Raw genomic sequence first — 11,425 nt, 5'->3', positions numbered from 1 at the left:
TCTCTCCTATTGACTTACAACTGCACTTACAAATTCCCAACTAATTTTTATTACTGTTTCTGTAGCTACCCGTTTTCTCAACTACATCCTCACCTAAGATGTTGAAACTCAAGCCTGTATTAACAACAACAGCTTATATTTATATAGCATCTTTGATGTAATAAAACATCCCAAGACTCTTCACAGAACATTTTCTAACAAATTTTGACACCGATGTATATAAGGAAATAGTAAGGTGGATGACATAAAGTTTAACCCAAGATGTAGGCTTTAAGGAACAAATTGAAGGAGGACAGCAATGTAGAGAGGTGGAGAGGTTTATGGAGGGAATTTCAGAATGTATAGATAGTCCAGACAATTTAATTCACTGCCATCAATATTGGAACAATTAAAATTCGGAATGCTCATAATTTAATGAAGCCCAGATATTTCAGAGGATTGTGGGGCTGAGGGAGGATACAGAGAAAGGGAAGGTTGAGGTCATGGAAGAATTTAAAAACCAGGATGAGAATTTTAAAATTGAGATATGGAGCACAAAGCTGATGGGTGGAAGTAATAATAATATAATAATAGCTTATTGTCACAAGTAGGCTTCAATGAAGTTATTGTGAAAAGCCCTGAGTCACCACATTCCAGCACCTGTTCAGGGAGGCCAGTACAGGAATTGAACCCACGCTGCTGGCATTGTTTTGCATGGCAAGTCAGCTGTTTAGCCCACTGTGCTAAACCAGCACAGTTAGGACATAAGCAACACTGTTTAACCATTATCCTCTTTCACTTCTGGAAAGTAAAAACAATGCATTCATTATTTCTGCAACTAACTGTTAAAACTCTGGGATGCAAGTTGTCATGTCCACAGGATTTTGTCGCATTGCAATCCCATTCTCATTGCCTGCACTGATATAGTCTCTCAAGTTCCACCTTTTCTGACATCAAATTGATCACAGTCGATGTAATGGCTTGCTTTAGCTTCCAAAACCTTTGAATGCGTAATCAAAATTATGGTGTGATGCTCTTCACGTTTTGTGGCGTTTGTTTTCTCCAATGGGACCACTGAGCTCCTTAAAAAGTCACCTGGCCATTCTTCCTCAGTGTACATTTATATACTCATGTTCATCTTGTTGCTTTTTCCTCCAAATTCTTTTGCCATTTTTGCAGGGATCCTATTATGTGCTTCTGCAATTAGTGAAGGTAGTGAGATTTGCAGGCAACCAAGTGGCTAGCAGGAGATCTACAGATACTAATGGATAGAACAAATTAAGTATGAAAGCCCATGGAATAAAATTAAAGTAAAAAAGACAGTAGGTATGAAAAATGAAAGAAATGATGGCGTAAAGCAGAGGTCAAGAAAATGGTCAACAGCTGGAAGAGATATCACAATTTTAAAAAAACCATTTTTATTCTCCTTTTTCACATTTTTTCCCAAATTTACACTCAACAGTAAACAATAATCAGTAACGAATGTCAATGTCAATATCAAACCTCCCACAAACCCCCAAACATTAGCCCGCATGTTAACATAAACAAACAACAAAAAGGAATCATGAATCACCCACAGTCACCATTAACTCATGCAGTCCCTCTCCCCCCAACTCTCCCAACCCCCACCGCCTAATTCTCAAAAGTGCATAATGAATAACGCCCATGAATTGCAGAACCCCTCTATCCTTCCCCTTCAAAATTTTCCCCTCAAAAAGTTCAAATTTGACCTTCTCAAGACTCAAAAATTCCAGCAGGTCCCCCCGCCACGCCAGGGCACAGGGTAGAGAGGTTGATCTCATCCCAAAAGGATCCACCTTTGGGTGATCAACAAGGTGAAGGCTACTACATCTGCCTCCACACCCATTTCCAACCCCAGCTGGTCCGACACCTCGAATATGGCCTCCCGAGGACTCGGGTCCAGTTTCATGTGCACCACTTTAGAGATTACCCTAAAAACCTCCTTCCAATAATCCTCCAGTTTTGAACCGGCTCATCCTCGCGAGGCGTGCTCTATATACCACCTTCAGCTGTATGAGCCCCAACCTCGTGCACGACTTGGAGGCATTCATCCTCCAGAGCACCTCACATCAGAATCCCTCCTCCATACCTTCTCCCCACTCTTCCTCCCACTTTGCCTTGATCCTTTCCAGCGATGCCGTCTCCTTTTCCAAAATAGCCCTGTAAAACCGCCGATATTACCAGTCCCCCTGTCGTCAGCACCTCCTCCAGCAATGTGGAAGCCGGCTCTACCGGGAAGCTCTGTATCTCCTTTCTGGCAAAGTCTCGAACCTGCATGTATCTAAATATTTACCCCTGTTCCAGGCCATACTTCGCTCCCAGTTCCTTCAACCCTGTAAACCGACTGCCAAGAAACAAATCTTTTAGTGTCCTAATTCCATTCTCCTCCCATCTCTGAAAATTTCCATCCCATTTCCCTGGCTCAAATCTATGGTTCCGCCGAATTGGCATTTCCCTTGACCCTGCCCCCAACCCGAAGTGTCGGCGAAACGCCTCCAAATTCTCAATGAAGTTATTACTACCATACTCCTTGAGTATTTTCCCGGGGCCGTCGGGAGCGACGCTGTTGTTAGCGCCTTCAATCCCGACCCCCTACACAAACTCTCCTCCATTTTGACACACTGGGGGTCAACCCCTCTGACTCAGCTCCGTACCTTCTCTACATTCGCCACCCAATAATAATACACCAGATTCGGAAGACCCAAACCTCCTGCCTGCCTTCCCCTCTGTAGCAGCACCTTACTAATTCTGGTCACCGTCCCTCCCCATATGAATGAGGTAATCATCCCTTCAATCTCTGTAAAAAATGCCTTAAGCAGGAAAATCGACAGGCATTGGAAAATAATTTGATTTCGTTTGATTTGATTTATTATTGTCACATGTATTAGTATACAGTGAAAAGTATTGTTTCTTGCATGCTGTACCATCAATGCATACCGTACATAAGGAAGGAAGGAGAGACTGCAGAATATAATGTTACAGTTACAGCAAGAGAAAAGATCAACTTAATATCAGGTAGGTCCATCCAAAAGTCTGATGTCAGTAGGGAAGAAGCTGTTCTTGAGTCGGTTGGTACGTGACTTCAAACTTTAAAACATAGAACATAGAACATTACAGCGCAGTACGGGCCCTTCGGCCGTCGATGTTGCGCCGACCCGTGAAACCATCTGAAGCCTATCTGACCTACACTATTCCATTTTCATCCATATGTCTATCCAGTGACCACTTAAATGCCCTTAAATTTGGCGAGTCTACTACTGTTGCAGGCAGGGCGTTCCACACCCCTACTACTCTCTGAGTAAAGAAACTGCCTCTGACATCTGTCCTATATCTACCACCCCTCAATTTAAAGCTATGTCCCCTCGTGTTGGTCATCACCATCCGAGGAAAAAGACTCTCACTGTCCACCCTATCTAACCCTCTGACTATCTTATATGTCTCTATTAAGTCACCTCTCAGCCTTCTCCTCTCTAACGAAAACAACCTCAAGTCCCTGAGCCTTTCCTCGTAAGACCTTCCCTCCATAGAACATAGAACATAGAACGATACAGTGCAGTACAGGCCCTTCGGCCCACGATGTTGCACCGACATGGGAAGTCAAAAACTAAAGGCCATCTAACCTACACTATGCCATTATCATCCATATGCTTATCCAATAAACTTTTAAATGCCCTCAATGTTGGCGAGTTCACTACTGTTGCAGGTAGGGCATTCCACGGCCTCACCACTCTTTGCGTAAAAAAACTACCTCTGACCTCTGTCCTATATCTATTACCCCTCAATTTAAGGCTATGTCCCCTCGTGCTAGCCACCTCCATCCGCGGGAGAAGGCTCTCACTGTCCACCCTATCTAACCCTCTGATCATTTGGTATGCCTCTATTAAGTCACCTCTTAACCTTCTTCTCTCTAACGAAAACAACCTCAAGTCCATCAGCCTTTCCTCATAAGATTTTCCCTCCATACCAGGCAACATCCTGGTAAATCTCCTCTGCACCAGTTCCAAAGCTTCCACGTCCTTCCTATAATGAGGCGACCAGAACTGTACGCAATACTCCAAATGCGGCCGTACCAGAGTTTTGTACAGCTGCAACATGACCTCATGGCTCCGGAACTCAATCCCTCTACCAATAAAGGCCAACACACCATAGGCCTTCTTCACAACCCTATCAACCTGGGTGGCAACTTTCAGGGATCTATGTACATTGGCACCGAGATCCCTCTGCTCATCCACACTGCTAAGAATTTTACCATTAGCCAAATATTCCGCATTCCTGTTATTCTTTCCAAAGTGAATCACCTCACACTTCTCTACATTAAACTCCATTTGCCACCTCTCAGCCCAGCTCTGCAGCTTATCTATGTCCCTCTGTAACCTGCAACATCCTTCCACACTGTCTACAACTCCACCGACTTTAGTGTCGTCTGCAAATTTACTCACCTAACCTTCTGTGCCCTCCTCTAGGTCATTTATAAAAATGACAAACAGCCACATGCCCCAGAACAGATCCTTGTGGTACGCCACTCGTAACTGAACTCCATTCTGAACATTTGCCATCAACCATCACCCTCTGTCTTCTTTCAACTAGCCAATTTCTGATCCACATCTCTAAATCACCCTCAATCCCCAGCCTCCGTATTTTCTGCAATAGCCGACCGTGGGGAACCTTATCAAACGCTTTACTGAAATACATATACACCACATCAACTGCTCTACCCTCATCTACCTGTTCAGTCACCTTCTCAAAGAACTCGATAAGGTTTGTGAGGCATGACCTACCCTTCACAAAACCATGCTGACTATCCCTAATCATATTATTCTTATCTAGATGATTATAAATCGTATCTCTTATAATCCTCTCCAAGACGTTACCCACCACAGACGTGAGGCTCACCGGCCTATAGTTACCGGGGTTATCTCTACTCCCCTTCTTGAACAAAGGGACCACATTTGCTATCCTCCAGTCTTCTGGCACTATTCCTGTAGCCAATGATGACATAAAAATCAAAGCCAAAGGCTCAGCAATCTCTTCCCTGGCTTCCCAGAGAATCCTAAGATAAATCCCATCAGGCCCCGGGGACTTATCTATTTTCACCTTGTCCAGAATTGCCAACACTTCTTCCCCACGCATCTCAATGCCATCTATTCTAATAGCCTGGGTCTCAGCATTCTCCTCCACAACATTATCTTTTTCCTGAGTGAATACTGACGAAAAGTATTCATTTAGTATCTCGCTTATCTCCTCAGCCTCCACACACAACTTCCCACCACTGTCCTTGACTGGCCCTACTCTTACCCTAGTCATTCTTTTATTCCTGACATACCTATAGAAAGCTTTTGGGTTTTCCTTGATCCTACCTGCCAAAGACTTCTCATGTCCCCTCCTTGCTCGTCTTAGCTCTCTCTTTAGATCCTTCCTCGCTTCCTTGTAACTATCAAGAGCCCCAACTGAAACTTCACGCCTCATCTTCACATAGGCCTCCTTCTTCCTCTTAACAAGAGATTCCACTTCTTTGGTAAACCACGGTTGCCTCGCTCGACCCCTTGCTCCCTGCCTGACTGGTACGTACTTATCAAGAACACGCAATAGCTGTTCCTTGAACAAGCTCCACATATCCAGTGTGCCCAATCCTTGCAGCCTACTTCTCCAACCTACACATCCTAAGTCATGTCTAATGGCATCATAATTGCCCTTCCCCCAGCTATAACTCTTGCCCTGCGGGGTATACTTATCCCTTTCCATCACTAATGTAAAGGTCACCAAATTGTGGTCACTGTTTCCAAAGTGCTCACCTACCTCCAGATCTAACACCTGGCCTGGTTCATTACCCAAAACCAAATCCAATGTGGCCTTGCCTCTTGTTGGCCTGTCAACATATTGTGTCAGGAAACCCTCCTGCACACATTGTACAAAGAACGACCCATCTAATGTACTCGAACTATATCTTTTCCAGTCAATATTTGGAAAGTTAAAGTCTCCCATAACAACTACCCTGTTACTTTCGCTCTTTTCCAGAATCATCTTCGCCATCCTTTCCTCTACATCCCTAGAACTATTAGGTGGCCTATAGAAAACTCCCAACAGGGTGACCTCTCCTTTCCTGTTTCTAACCTCAGCCCATACTACCTCGGAAGAAGAGTCCCCATCTAGCATCCTTTCCGCCACCGTAATACTGTCCTTGACTAGCAGCGCCACACCTCCCCTTCTTTTGCCCCCTTCTCTGAGCTTACTAAAACACCTAAACCCCGGAACCTGCAACAACCATTCCTGTCCCTGCTCTATCCATGTCTCTGAAATGGCCACAACATCGAAGTCCCAGGTACCAACCCATGCTGCCAGCTCCCCTACCTTATTTCGTATACTCCTGGCATTGAAGTAGACACACTTCAAACCACCTACCTGAACACTGGCACCCTCCTGCGAAGTCAAATCAGTGCTCCTGACCTCTATACTCTCAATCTCCCGTACCCCTAAACTACAATCCAGGTTCCCATGCCCCTGCTGAATTAGTTTAAACCCCCCCAAAGAGCACAAATAAATCTCCCCCCCAGGATATTGGTGCCTCTCAGATTCAGATGTAGACCATCCTGTCTATAGAGGTCCCACCTTCCCCAGAAAGAGCCCCAGTTATCCAGAAATCTGAATCCCTCCCGCCTGCACCATCCCTGTAGCCACGTGTTTAATTGCTCTCTCTCCCTATTCCTCATCTCACTATCACGTGGCACGGGCAACAACCCAGAGATAACAACTCTGTTTGTTCACGCTCTGAGCTTCTATCCTAGCTCCCTAAAGGCCTGCCTGACATCCTTGTCCCCTTTCCTACCTATGTCGTTAGTGCCAATGTGGACTACAACTTGGGGCTGCTCCCCCTCCCCCTTAAGGACCCGGAAAACAGGATCCAAGACATCACGTACCCTTGCACCTGGGAGGCAACATACCAAACGTGAGTCTCTCTCGCTCCCACAAAATCTCCTATCTGTGCCCCTGACTATTGAGTCCCCAATTACTAATGTTCTACTCCTTTCCCCCCTTCCCTTCTGAGCAACAGGGACAGACTCTGTGCCAGAGGCCCGTACCCCATGGCTTACCCCTGGTAAGTCGCCCCCCCCACAAGTATCCAAAACGGTATACTTGTTACTCAGGGGAACGACCGCAGGGGGTCCCTGCACTGACTGCTTCTTCCCAGTCCCTTTTACAGTTACCCATCTATCTCCAGTCTTTGGTGTAACTACTGCCCTGAAGCTCCTATCTATGACCCCCTCTGCCTCCCGAATGATCCGAAGTTCATCCAGCTCAAGCTCCAGGTCCCTAACACGGTTTTTGAGGAGCTGGAGTTGGGTGCACTTCCCACAGATGAAATCAGCAGGGACACTGACGGTGTCCCTCACCTCAAACATTCTGTAGGAGGAGCATTGTACTGCCTTCCCTGACATCACCTCTAGATTTAAAAAAAACAAGAAAAAGAAAAATAAAGGAAGAGTTTACCTGATATTCCCTCAAACCCTGCTCCCACAGTTGACAACAGCCCCTCCACAAACCACCTTCAAATTAGGCTGACCGCACTGCACGTATGCAAATTTCCCCAGAACAGCTGATCAGTAGCTCTGCTCTGCTGCCCTCTGCTGGATGCTTGCCTTCACTCAAACTCCTTGGGTCTCCTTCTCAGGTACACCTTCAAATTAGGCTGACCGCACTGCACGTATGCAAATTTCCCCAGAACAGCTGATCAGTAGCTCTGCTCTGCTGCCCTCTGCTGGATGCTTGCCTTCACTCAAACTCCTTGGGTCTCCTTCGCAGGTACACCTTCAAATTAGGCTGACCGCACTGCACGTATGCAAATTTCCCCAGAACAGCTGATCAGGAGCTCTGCTCTGCTGCCCTCTGTTCTGTTGCCATACCAGGCAACATCCTAGTAAATCTCCTCTAGAACATAGAACATAGAACATAGAACTGTACAGTACAGAATAGAACAGTACAGCACAGAACAGGCCCTTCGGCCCTCGATGTTGTGCCGAGCAATGATCACCCTACTCAAACCCACGTATCCACCCAATACCCGTAACCCAACAACCCCCCCAACCTTAACCTTACTTTTTAGGACACTGCGGGAAATTTACCATGGCCAATCCGCCTAACCCGCACATCTTTGGACTGTGGGAGGAAACCGGAGCACCTGGAGGAAACCCACGCACACACCGGGAGGACGTGCAGACTCCGCACAGACAGTGACCCAGCCGGGAACCGAACCTGGGACCCTGGAGCTGTGAAGCATTTATGCTAACCACCATGCTACCGTGCTGCCCTAACTCTGAACGCTGCTCTGAACCCTTTCCAAAGCTTCCACATCCTTCCTATAATGTGGTGACCAGAACTGCACGCAGTACTCCAGGTGTGGCCACACCAGAGTTTTGTACAGCTGCAGCATGACCTTGTGGCTCCGAAACACAATCCCCCTACTGATAAAGGCTAGCACACCATATGCCTTCTTAACAGCCCTATTAACCTGGGTGGCAACTTTCAGGGATTTATGTACCTGGATGCCGAGATCTCTCTGTTCATCTACACTACCAAGAATCTTGCCATTAGCCCAGTACTCTGCATTCCTGTTACTCCTTCCAAAGTGAACCACCTCACACTTTTCCGCATTGAACTTCATCTGCCACCTCTCAGCCCAGCTCTGCAGCTTATCTATATCCCTCTGTAACCTATAACATCCTTCAGCACTATCCACAACTCCACCGACCTTTGTGTCATCTGCAAATTTACTAACCCATCTTTCTACACCCTCTTCCAGGTCATTTATAAAAATGACAAACAGCAGTGGCCCAAAAACAGATCCTTGCGGTACACCACTGGTAACTGAACTCCAGGATGAACATTTGCCATCAACCACCACCCTCTGTCTTCTTTCAGCTAGCCAATTACTGATCCAAACCGCTAAATCACCTTCACTCCCATACTTCCGTATTTTCTGCAATAGCCTACCGTGGGGAACCTTATCAAACGCCTCACTGAAATCCATATACACCACATCAACCGCTTTACCCTCATCCACCTGTTTGGTCACCTTCTCAAAAAAGTCAATAAGGTTTGTGAGTCATGACCTACCCTTCACAAAACCGTGTTGAGTATCGCTAATCAACTTGTTCTTTTCAAGATGATTATAAATCCTATCTCTTATAACCTTTTCCAACATTTTACCCACAACCAAAGTAAGGCTCACAGGTCTATAATTACCAGGGTTGTCTCTACTCCCCTTCTTGAACAAGGGGACAACATTTGCTATCCTCCAGTCTTCCGGCACTATTCCTGTCGACAAAGACGACATAAAGATCAAGGACAAAGGCTCTGCAATCTCCTCCCTGGCTTCCCAGAGAATCCTAGGATAAATCCCATCTGGCCCAGGGGACTTATCTATTTTTACACTTTCCAAAATTGCTAACACCTCCTCCTTGTGAACCTCAATCCCATCTAGCCTGGTCGACTGTACCTGAATATTCTCCTCAACCACATTGTCTTTCTCCAGTGTAAACACTGACGAAAAATATCCATTTAACGCTTCCCCTATCTCCTCTGATTCCACGCACAACTTTCCACTACTATCCTTGATTGGCCCTAATCTTACTCTAGTCATTCTTTTGTTCCTGATATACCTATAGAAAGTGTTAAGGTTTTCCTTGATCCTATCCGTCAACGATTTTTCGTGTCCTCTCCTCGCTCTTCTTAACTCTCCCTTTAGGTCCTTCCTGGCTAACTTGTAACTCTCAAGTGCCCTAACTGAGCCTTCATGTCTCATCCTAACATAAGCCTTCTTCTTCCTCTTGACAAGTACTTCAACTTCCTTAGTAAACCACGGTTCCCTTGCTCGACAACTTCCTCCCTGCCTGACAGGTACATACTTATCAAGGACACGCAGTAGCTGTTCCTTGAAAAAGCTCCACATTTTGATTGTATCCATCCCCTGCAGTTTCCTTCCCCATCCTATACATCCTAAATCTTGCCGAATAGCATCATAATTGCCTTTCCCCCAGCTATAATTCTTGCCTTGCGGTATATACCTATCCCTGCCCATCGCTAAAGTAAACATAACCGAATTGTGATCACTATCACCAAAGTGCTCACCTACATCTAAATCTAACACCTGGCCGGGTTCATTACCCAGTACCAAATCCAATGTGGCATCGCCCCTTGTTGGCCTGTCTACATACTGTGTCAGAAAACCCTCCTGCACACACTGCACAAAAACTGACCCATCTATAGTACTCGAACTATAGTATTTCCAGTCAATATTTGGAAAGTTAAAGTCCCCCATAACAACTACCCTGTTACTCTCGCTCCTGTCGAGAATCATCTTTGCTATCCTTTCCTCTACATCTCTGGAACTATTCGGAGGTCTATAGACAACTCCCGACAGGGTGACCTCTCCTCTCCTGTTCCTAACCTCGGCCCATACTACCTCAGTAGACGAGTCCTCAAACATCCTTTCTGCCGCTGTAATACTTTCCTTGATTAACAATGCCATACCCCCCCCCCCCCCCCCTCTTTTACCATCTCTGTTCTTACAGAAACATCTAAATCCTGGAACCTGCAACAACCATTCCTGCACTACCCATGTCTCCGAAATCGCCACAACATCGAGATCCCAGGTACCAACCCATGCTGCAAGCTCACCCACCTTATTCCGGATGCTCCTGGCGTTGAAGTAGACACACTTCAAACCAGCATCTTGCTTGCCGGTGCCCTCTTTTGAACTTTTAACCCTATCCCTGACCTCACTACTCTCAACATCCTGTACACTGGGACTACAATTTAGGTTCTCATCCCCCTGCTGAATTAGTCTAAACCCCCCCGAAGAGCACTAGCAAATCTCCCCCCCAGGATATTGGTACCCCTCTGGTTCAGGTGAAGACCATCCTGTTTGTAAAGGTCCCACCTACCCCAGAATGAGCCCCAATTATCCAGGAAACCAAAACCCTCCCTCCTGCACCATCCCTGTAGCCACGTGTTCAACTCCTCTCTCTCCTTATTTCTCACTTCGCTAGCACATGGCACGGGTAACAACCCAGAGATAACAACTCTGTTTGTTCTAGCTCTCAGCTTCCACCCTAGCTCCCTGAATTTCTGTCTCAAATCCCCATCTCTCTTCCTACCTATGTCGTTGGTACCTATGTGGACCATGACTTAGGGCTGCTCCCCCTCCCCATTAAGGATCCCAAAAACACGATCAGAGACATCACGAACCCTGGCACCTGGGAGGCAACACACCAACCGTGAGTCTCTTTCGTTCCTAACGGGAGAAGGTGGAAGAGAGTATGTCTGGTGGGTGGGGTCCTTAATTATGCTGGCTGCCTTTCTGAGGCAGCGGGAACTATACATAGAGTCAATGGATGGGAGGCTGGTTTGCGTGATGGATTATGATACATTC

This window comes from Scyliorhinus canicula, chromosome 4 (assembly GCF_902713615.1).
Source record: "Scyliorhinus canicula chromosome 4, sScyCan1.1, whole genome shotgun sequence".
Lineage (NCBI taxonomy): Eukaryota > Metazoa > Chordata > Chondrichthyes > Carcharhiniformes > Scyliorhinidae > Scyliorhinus > Scyliorhinus canicula.
This window is presented reverse-complemented; position numbering follows the sequence as displayed.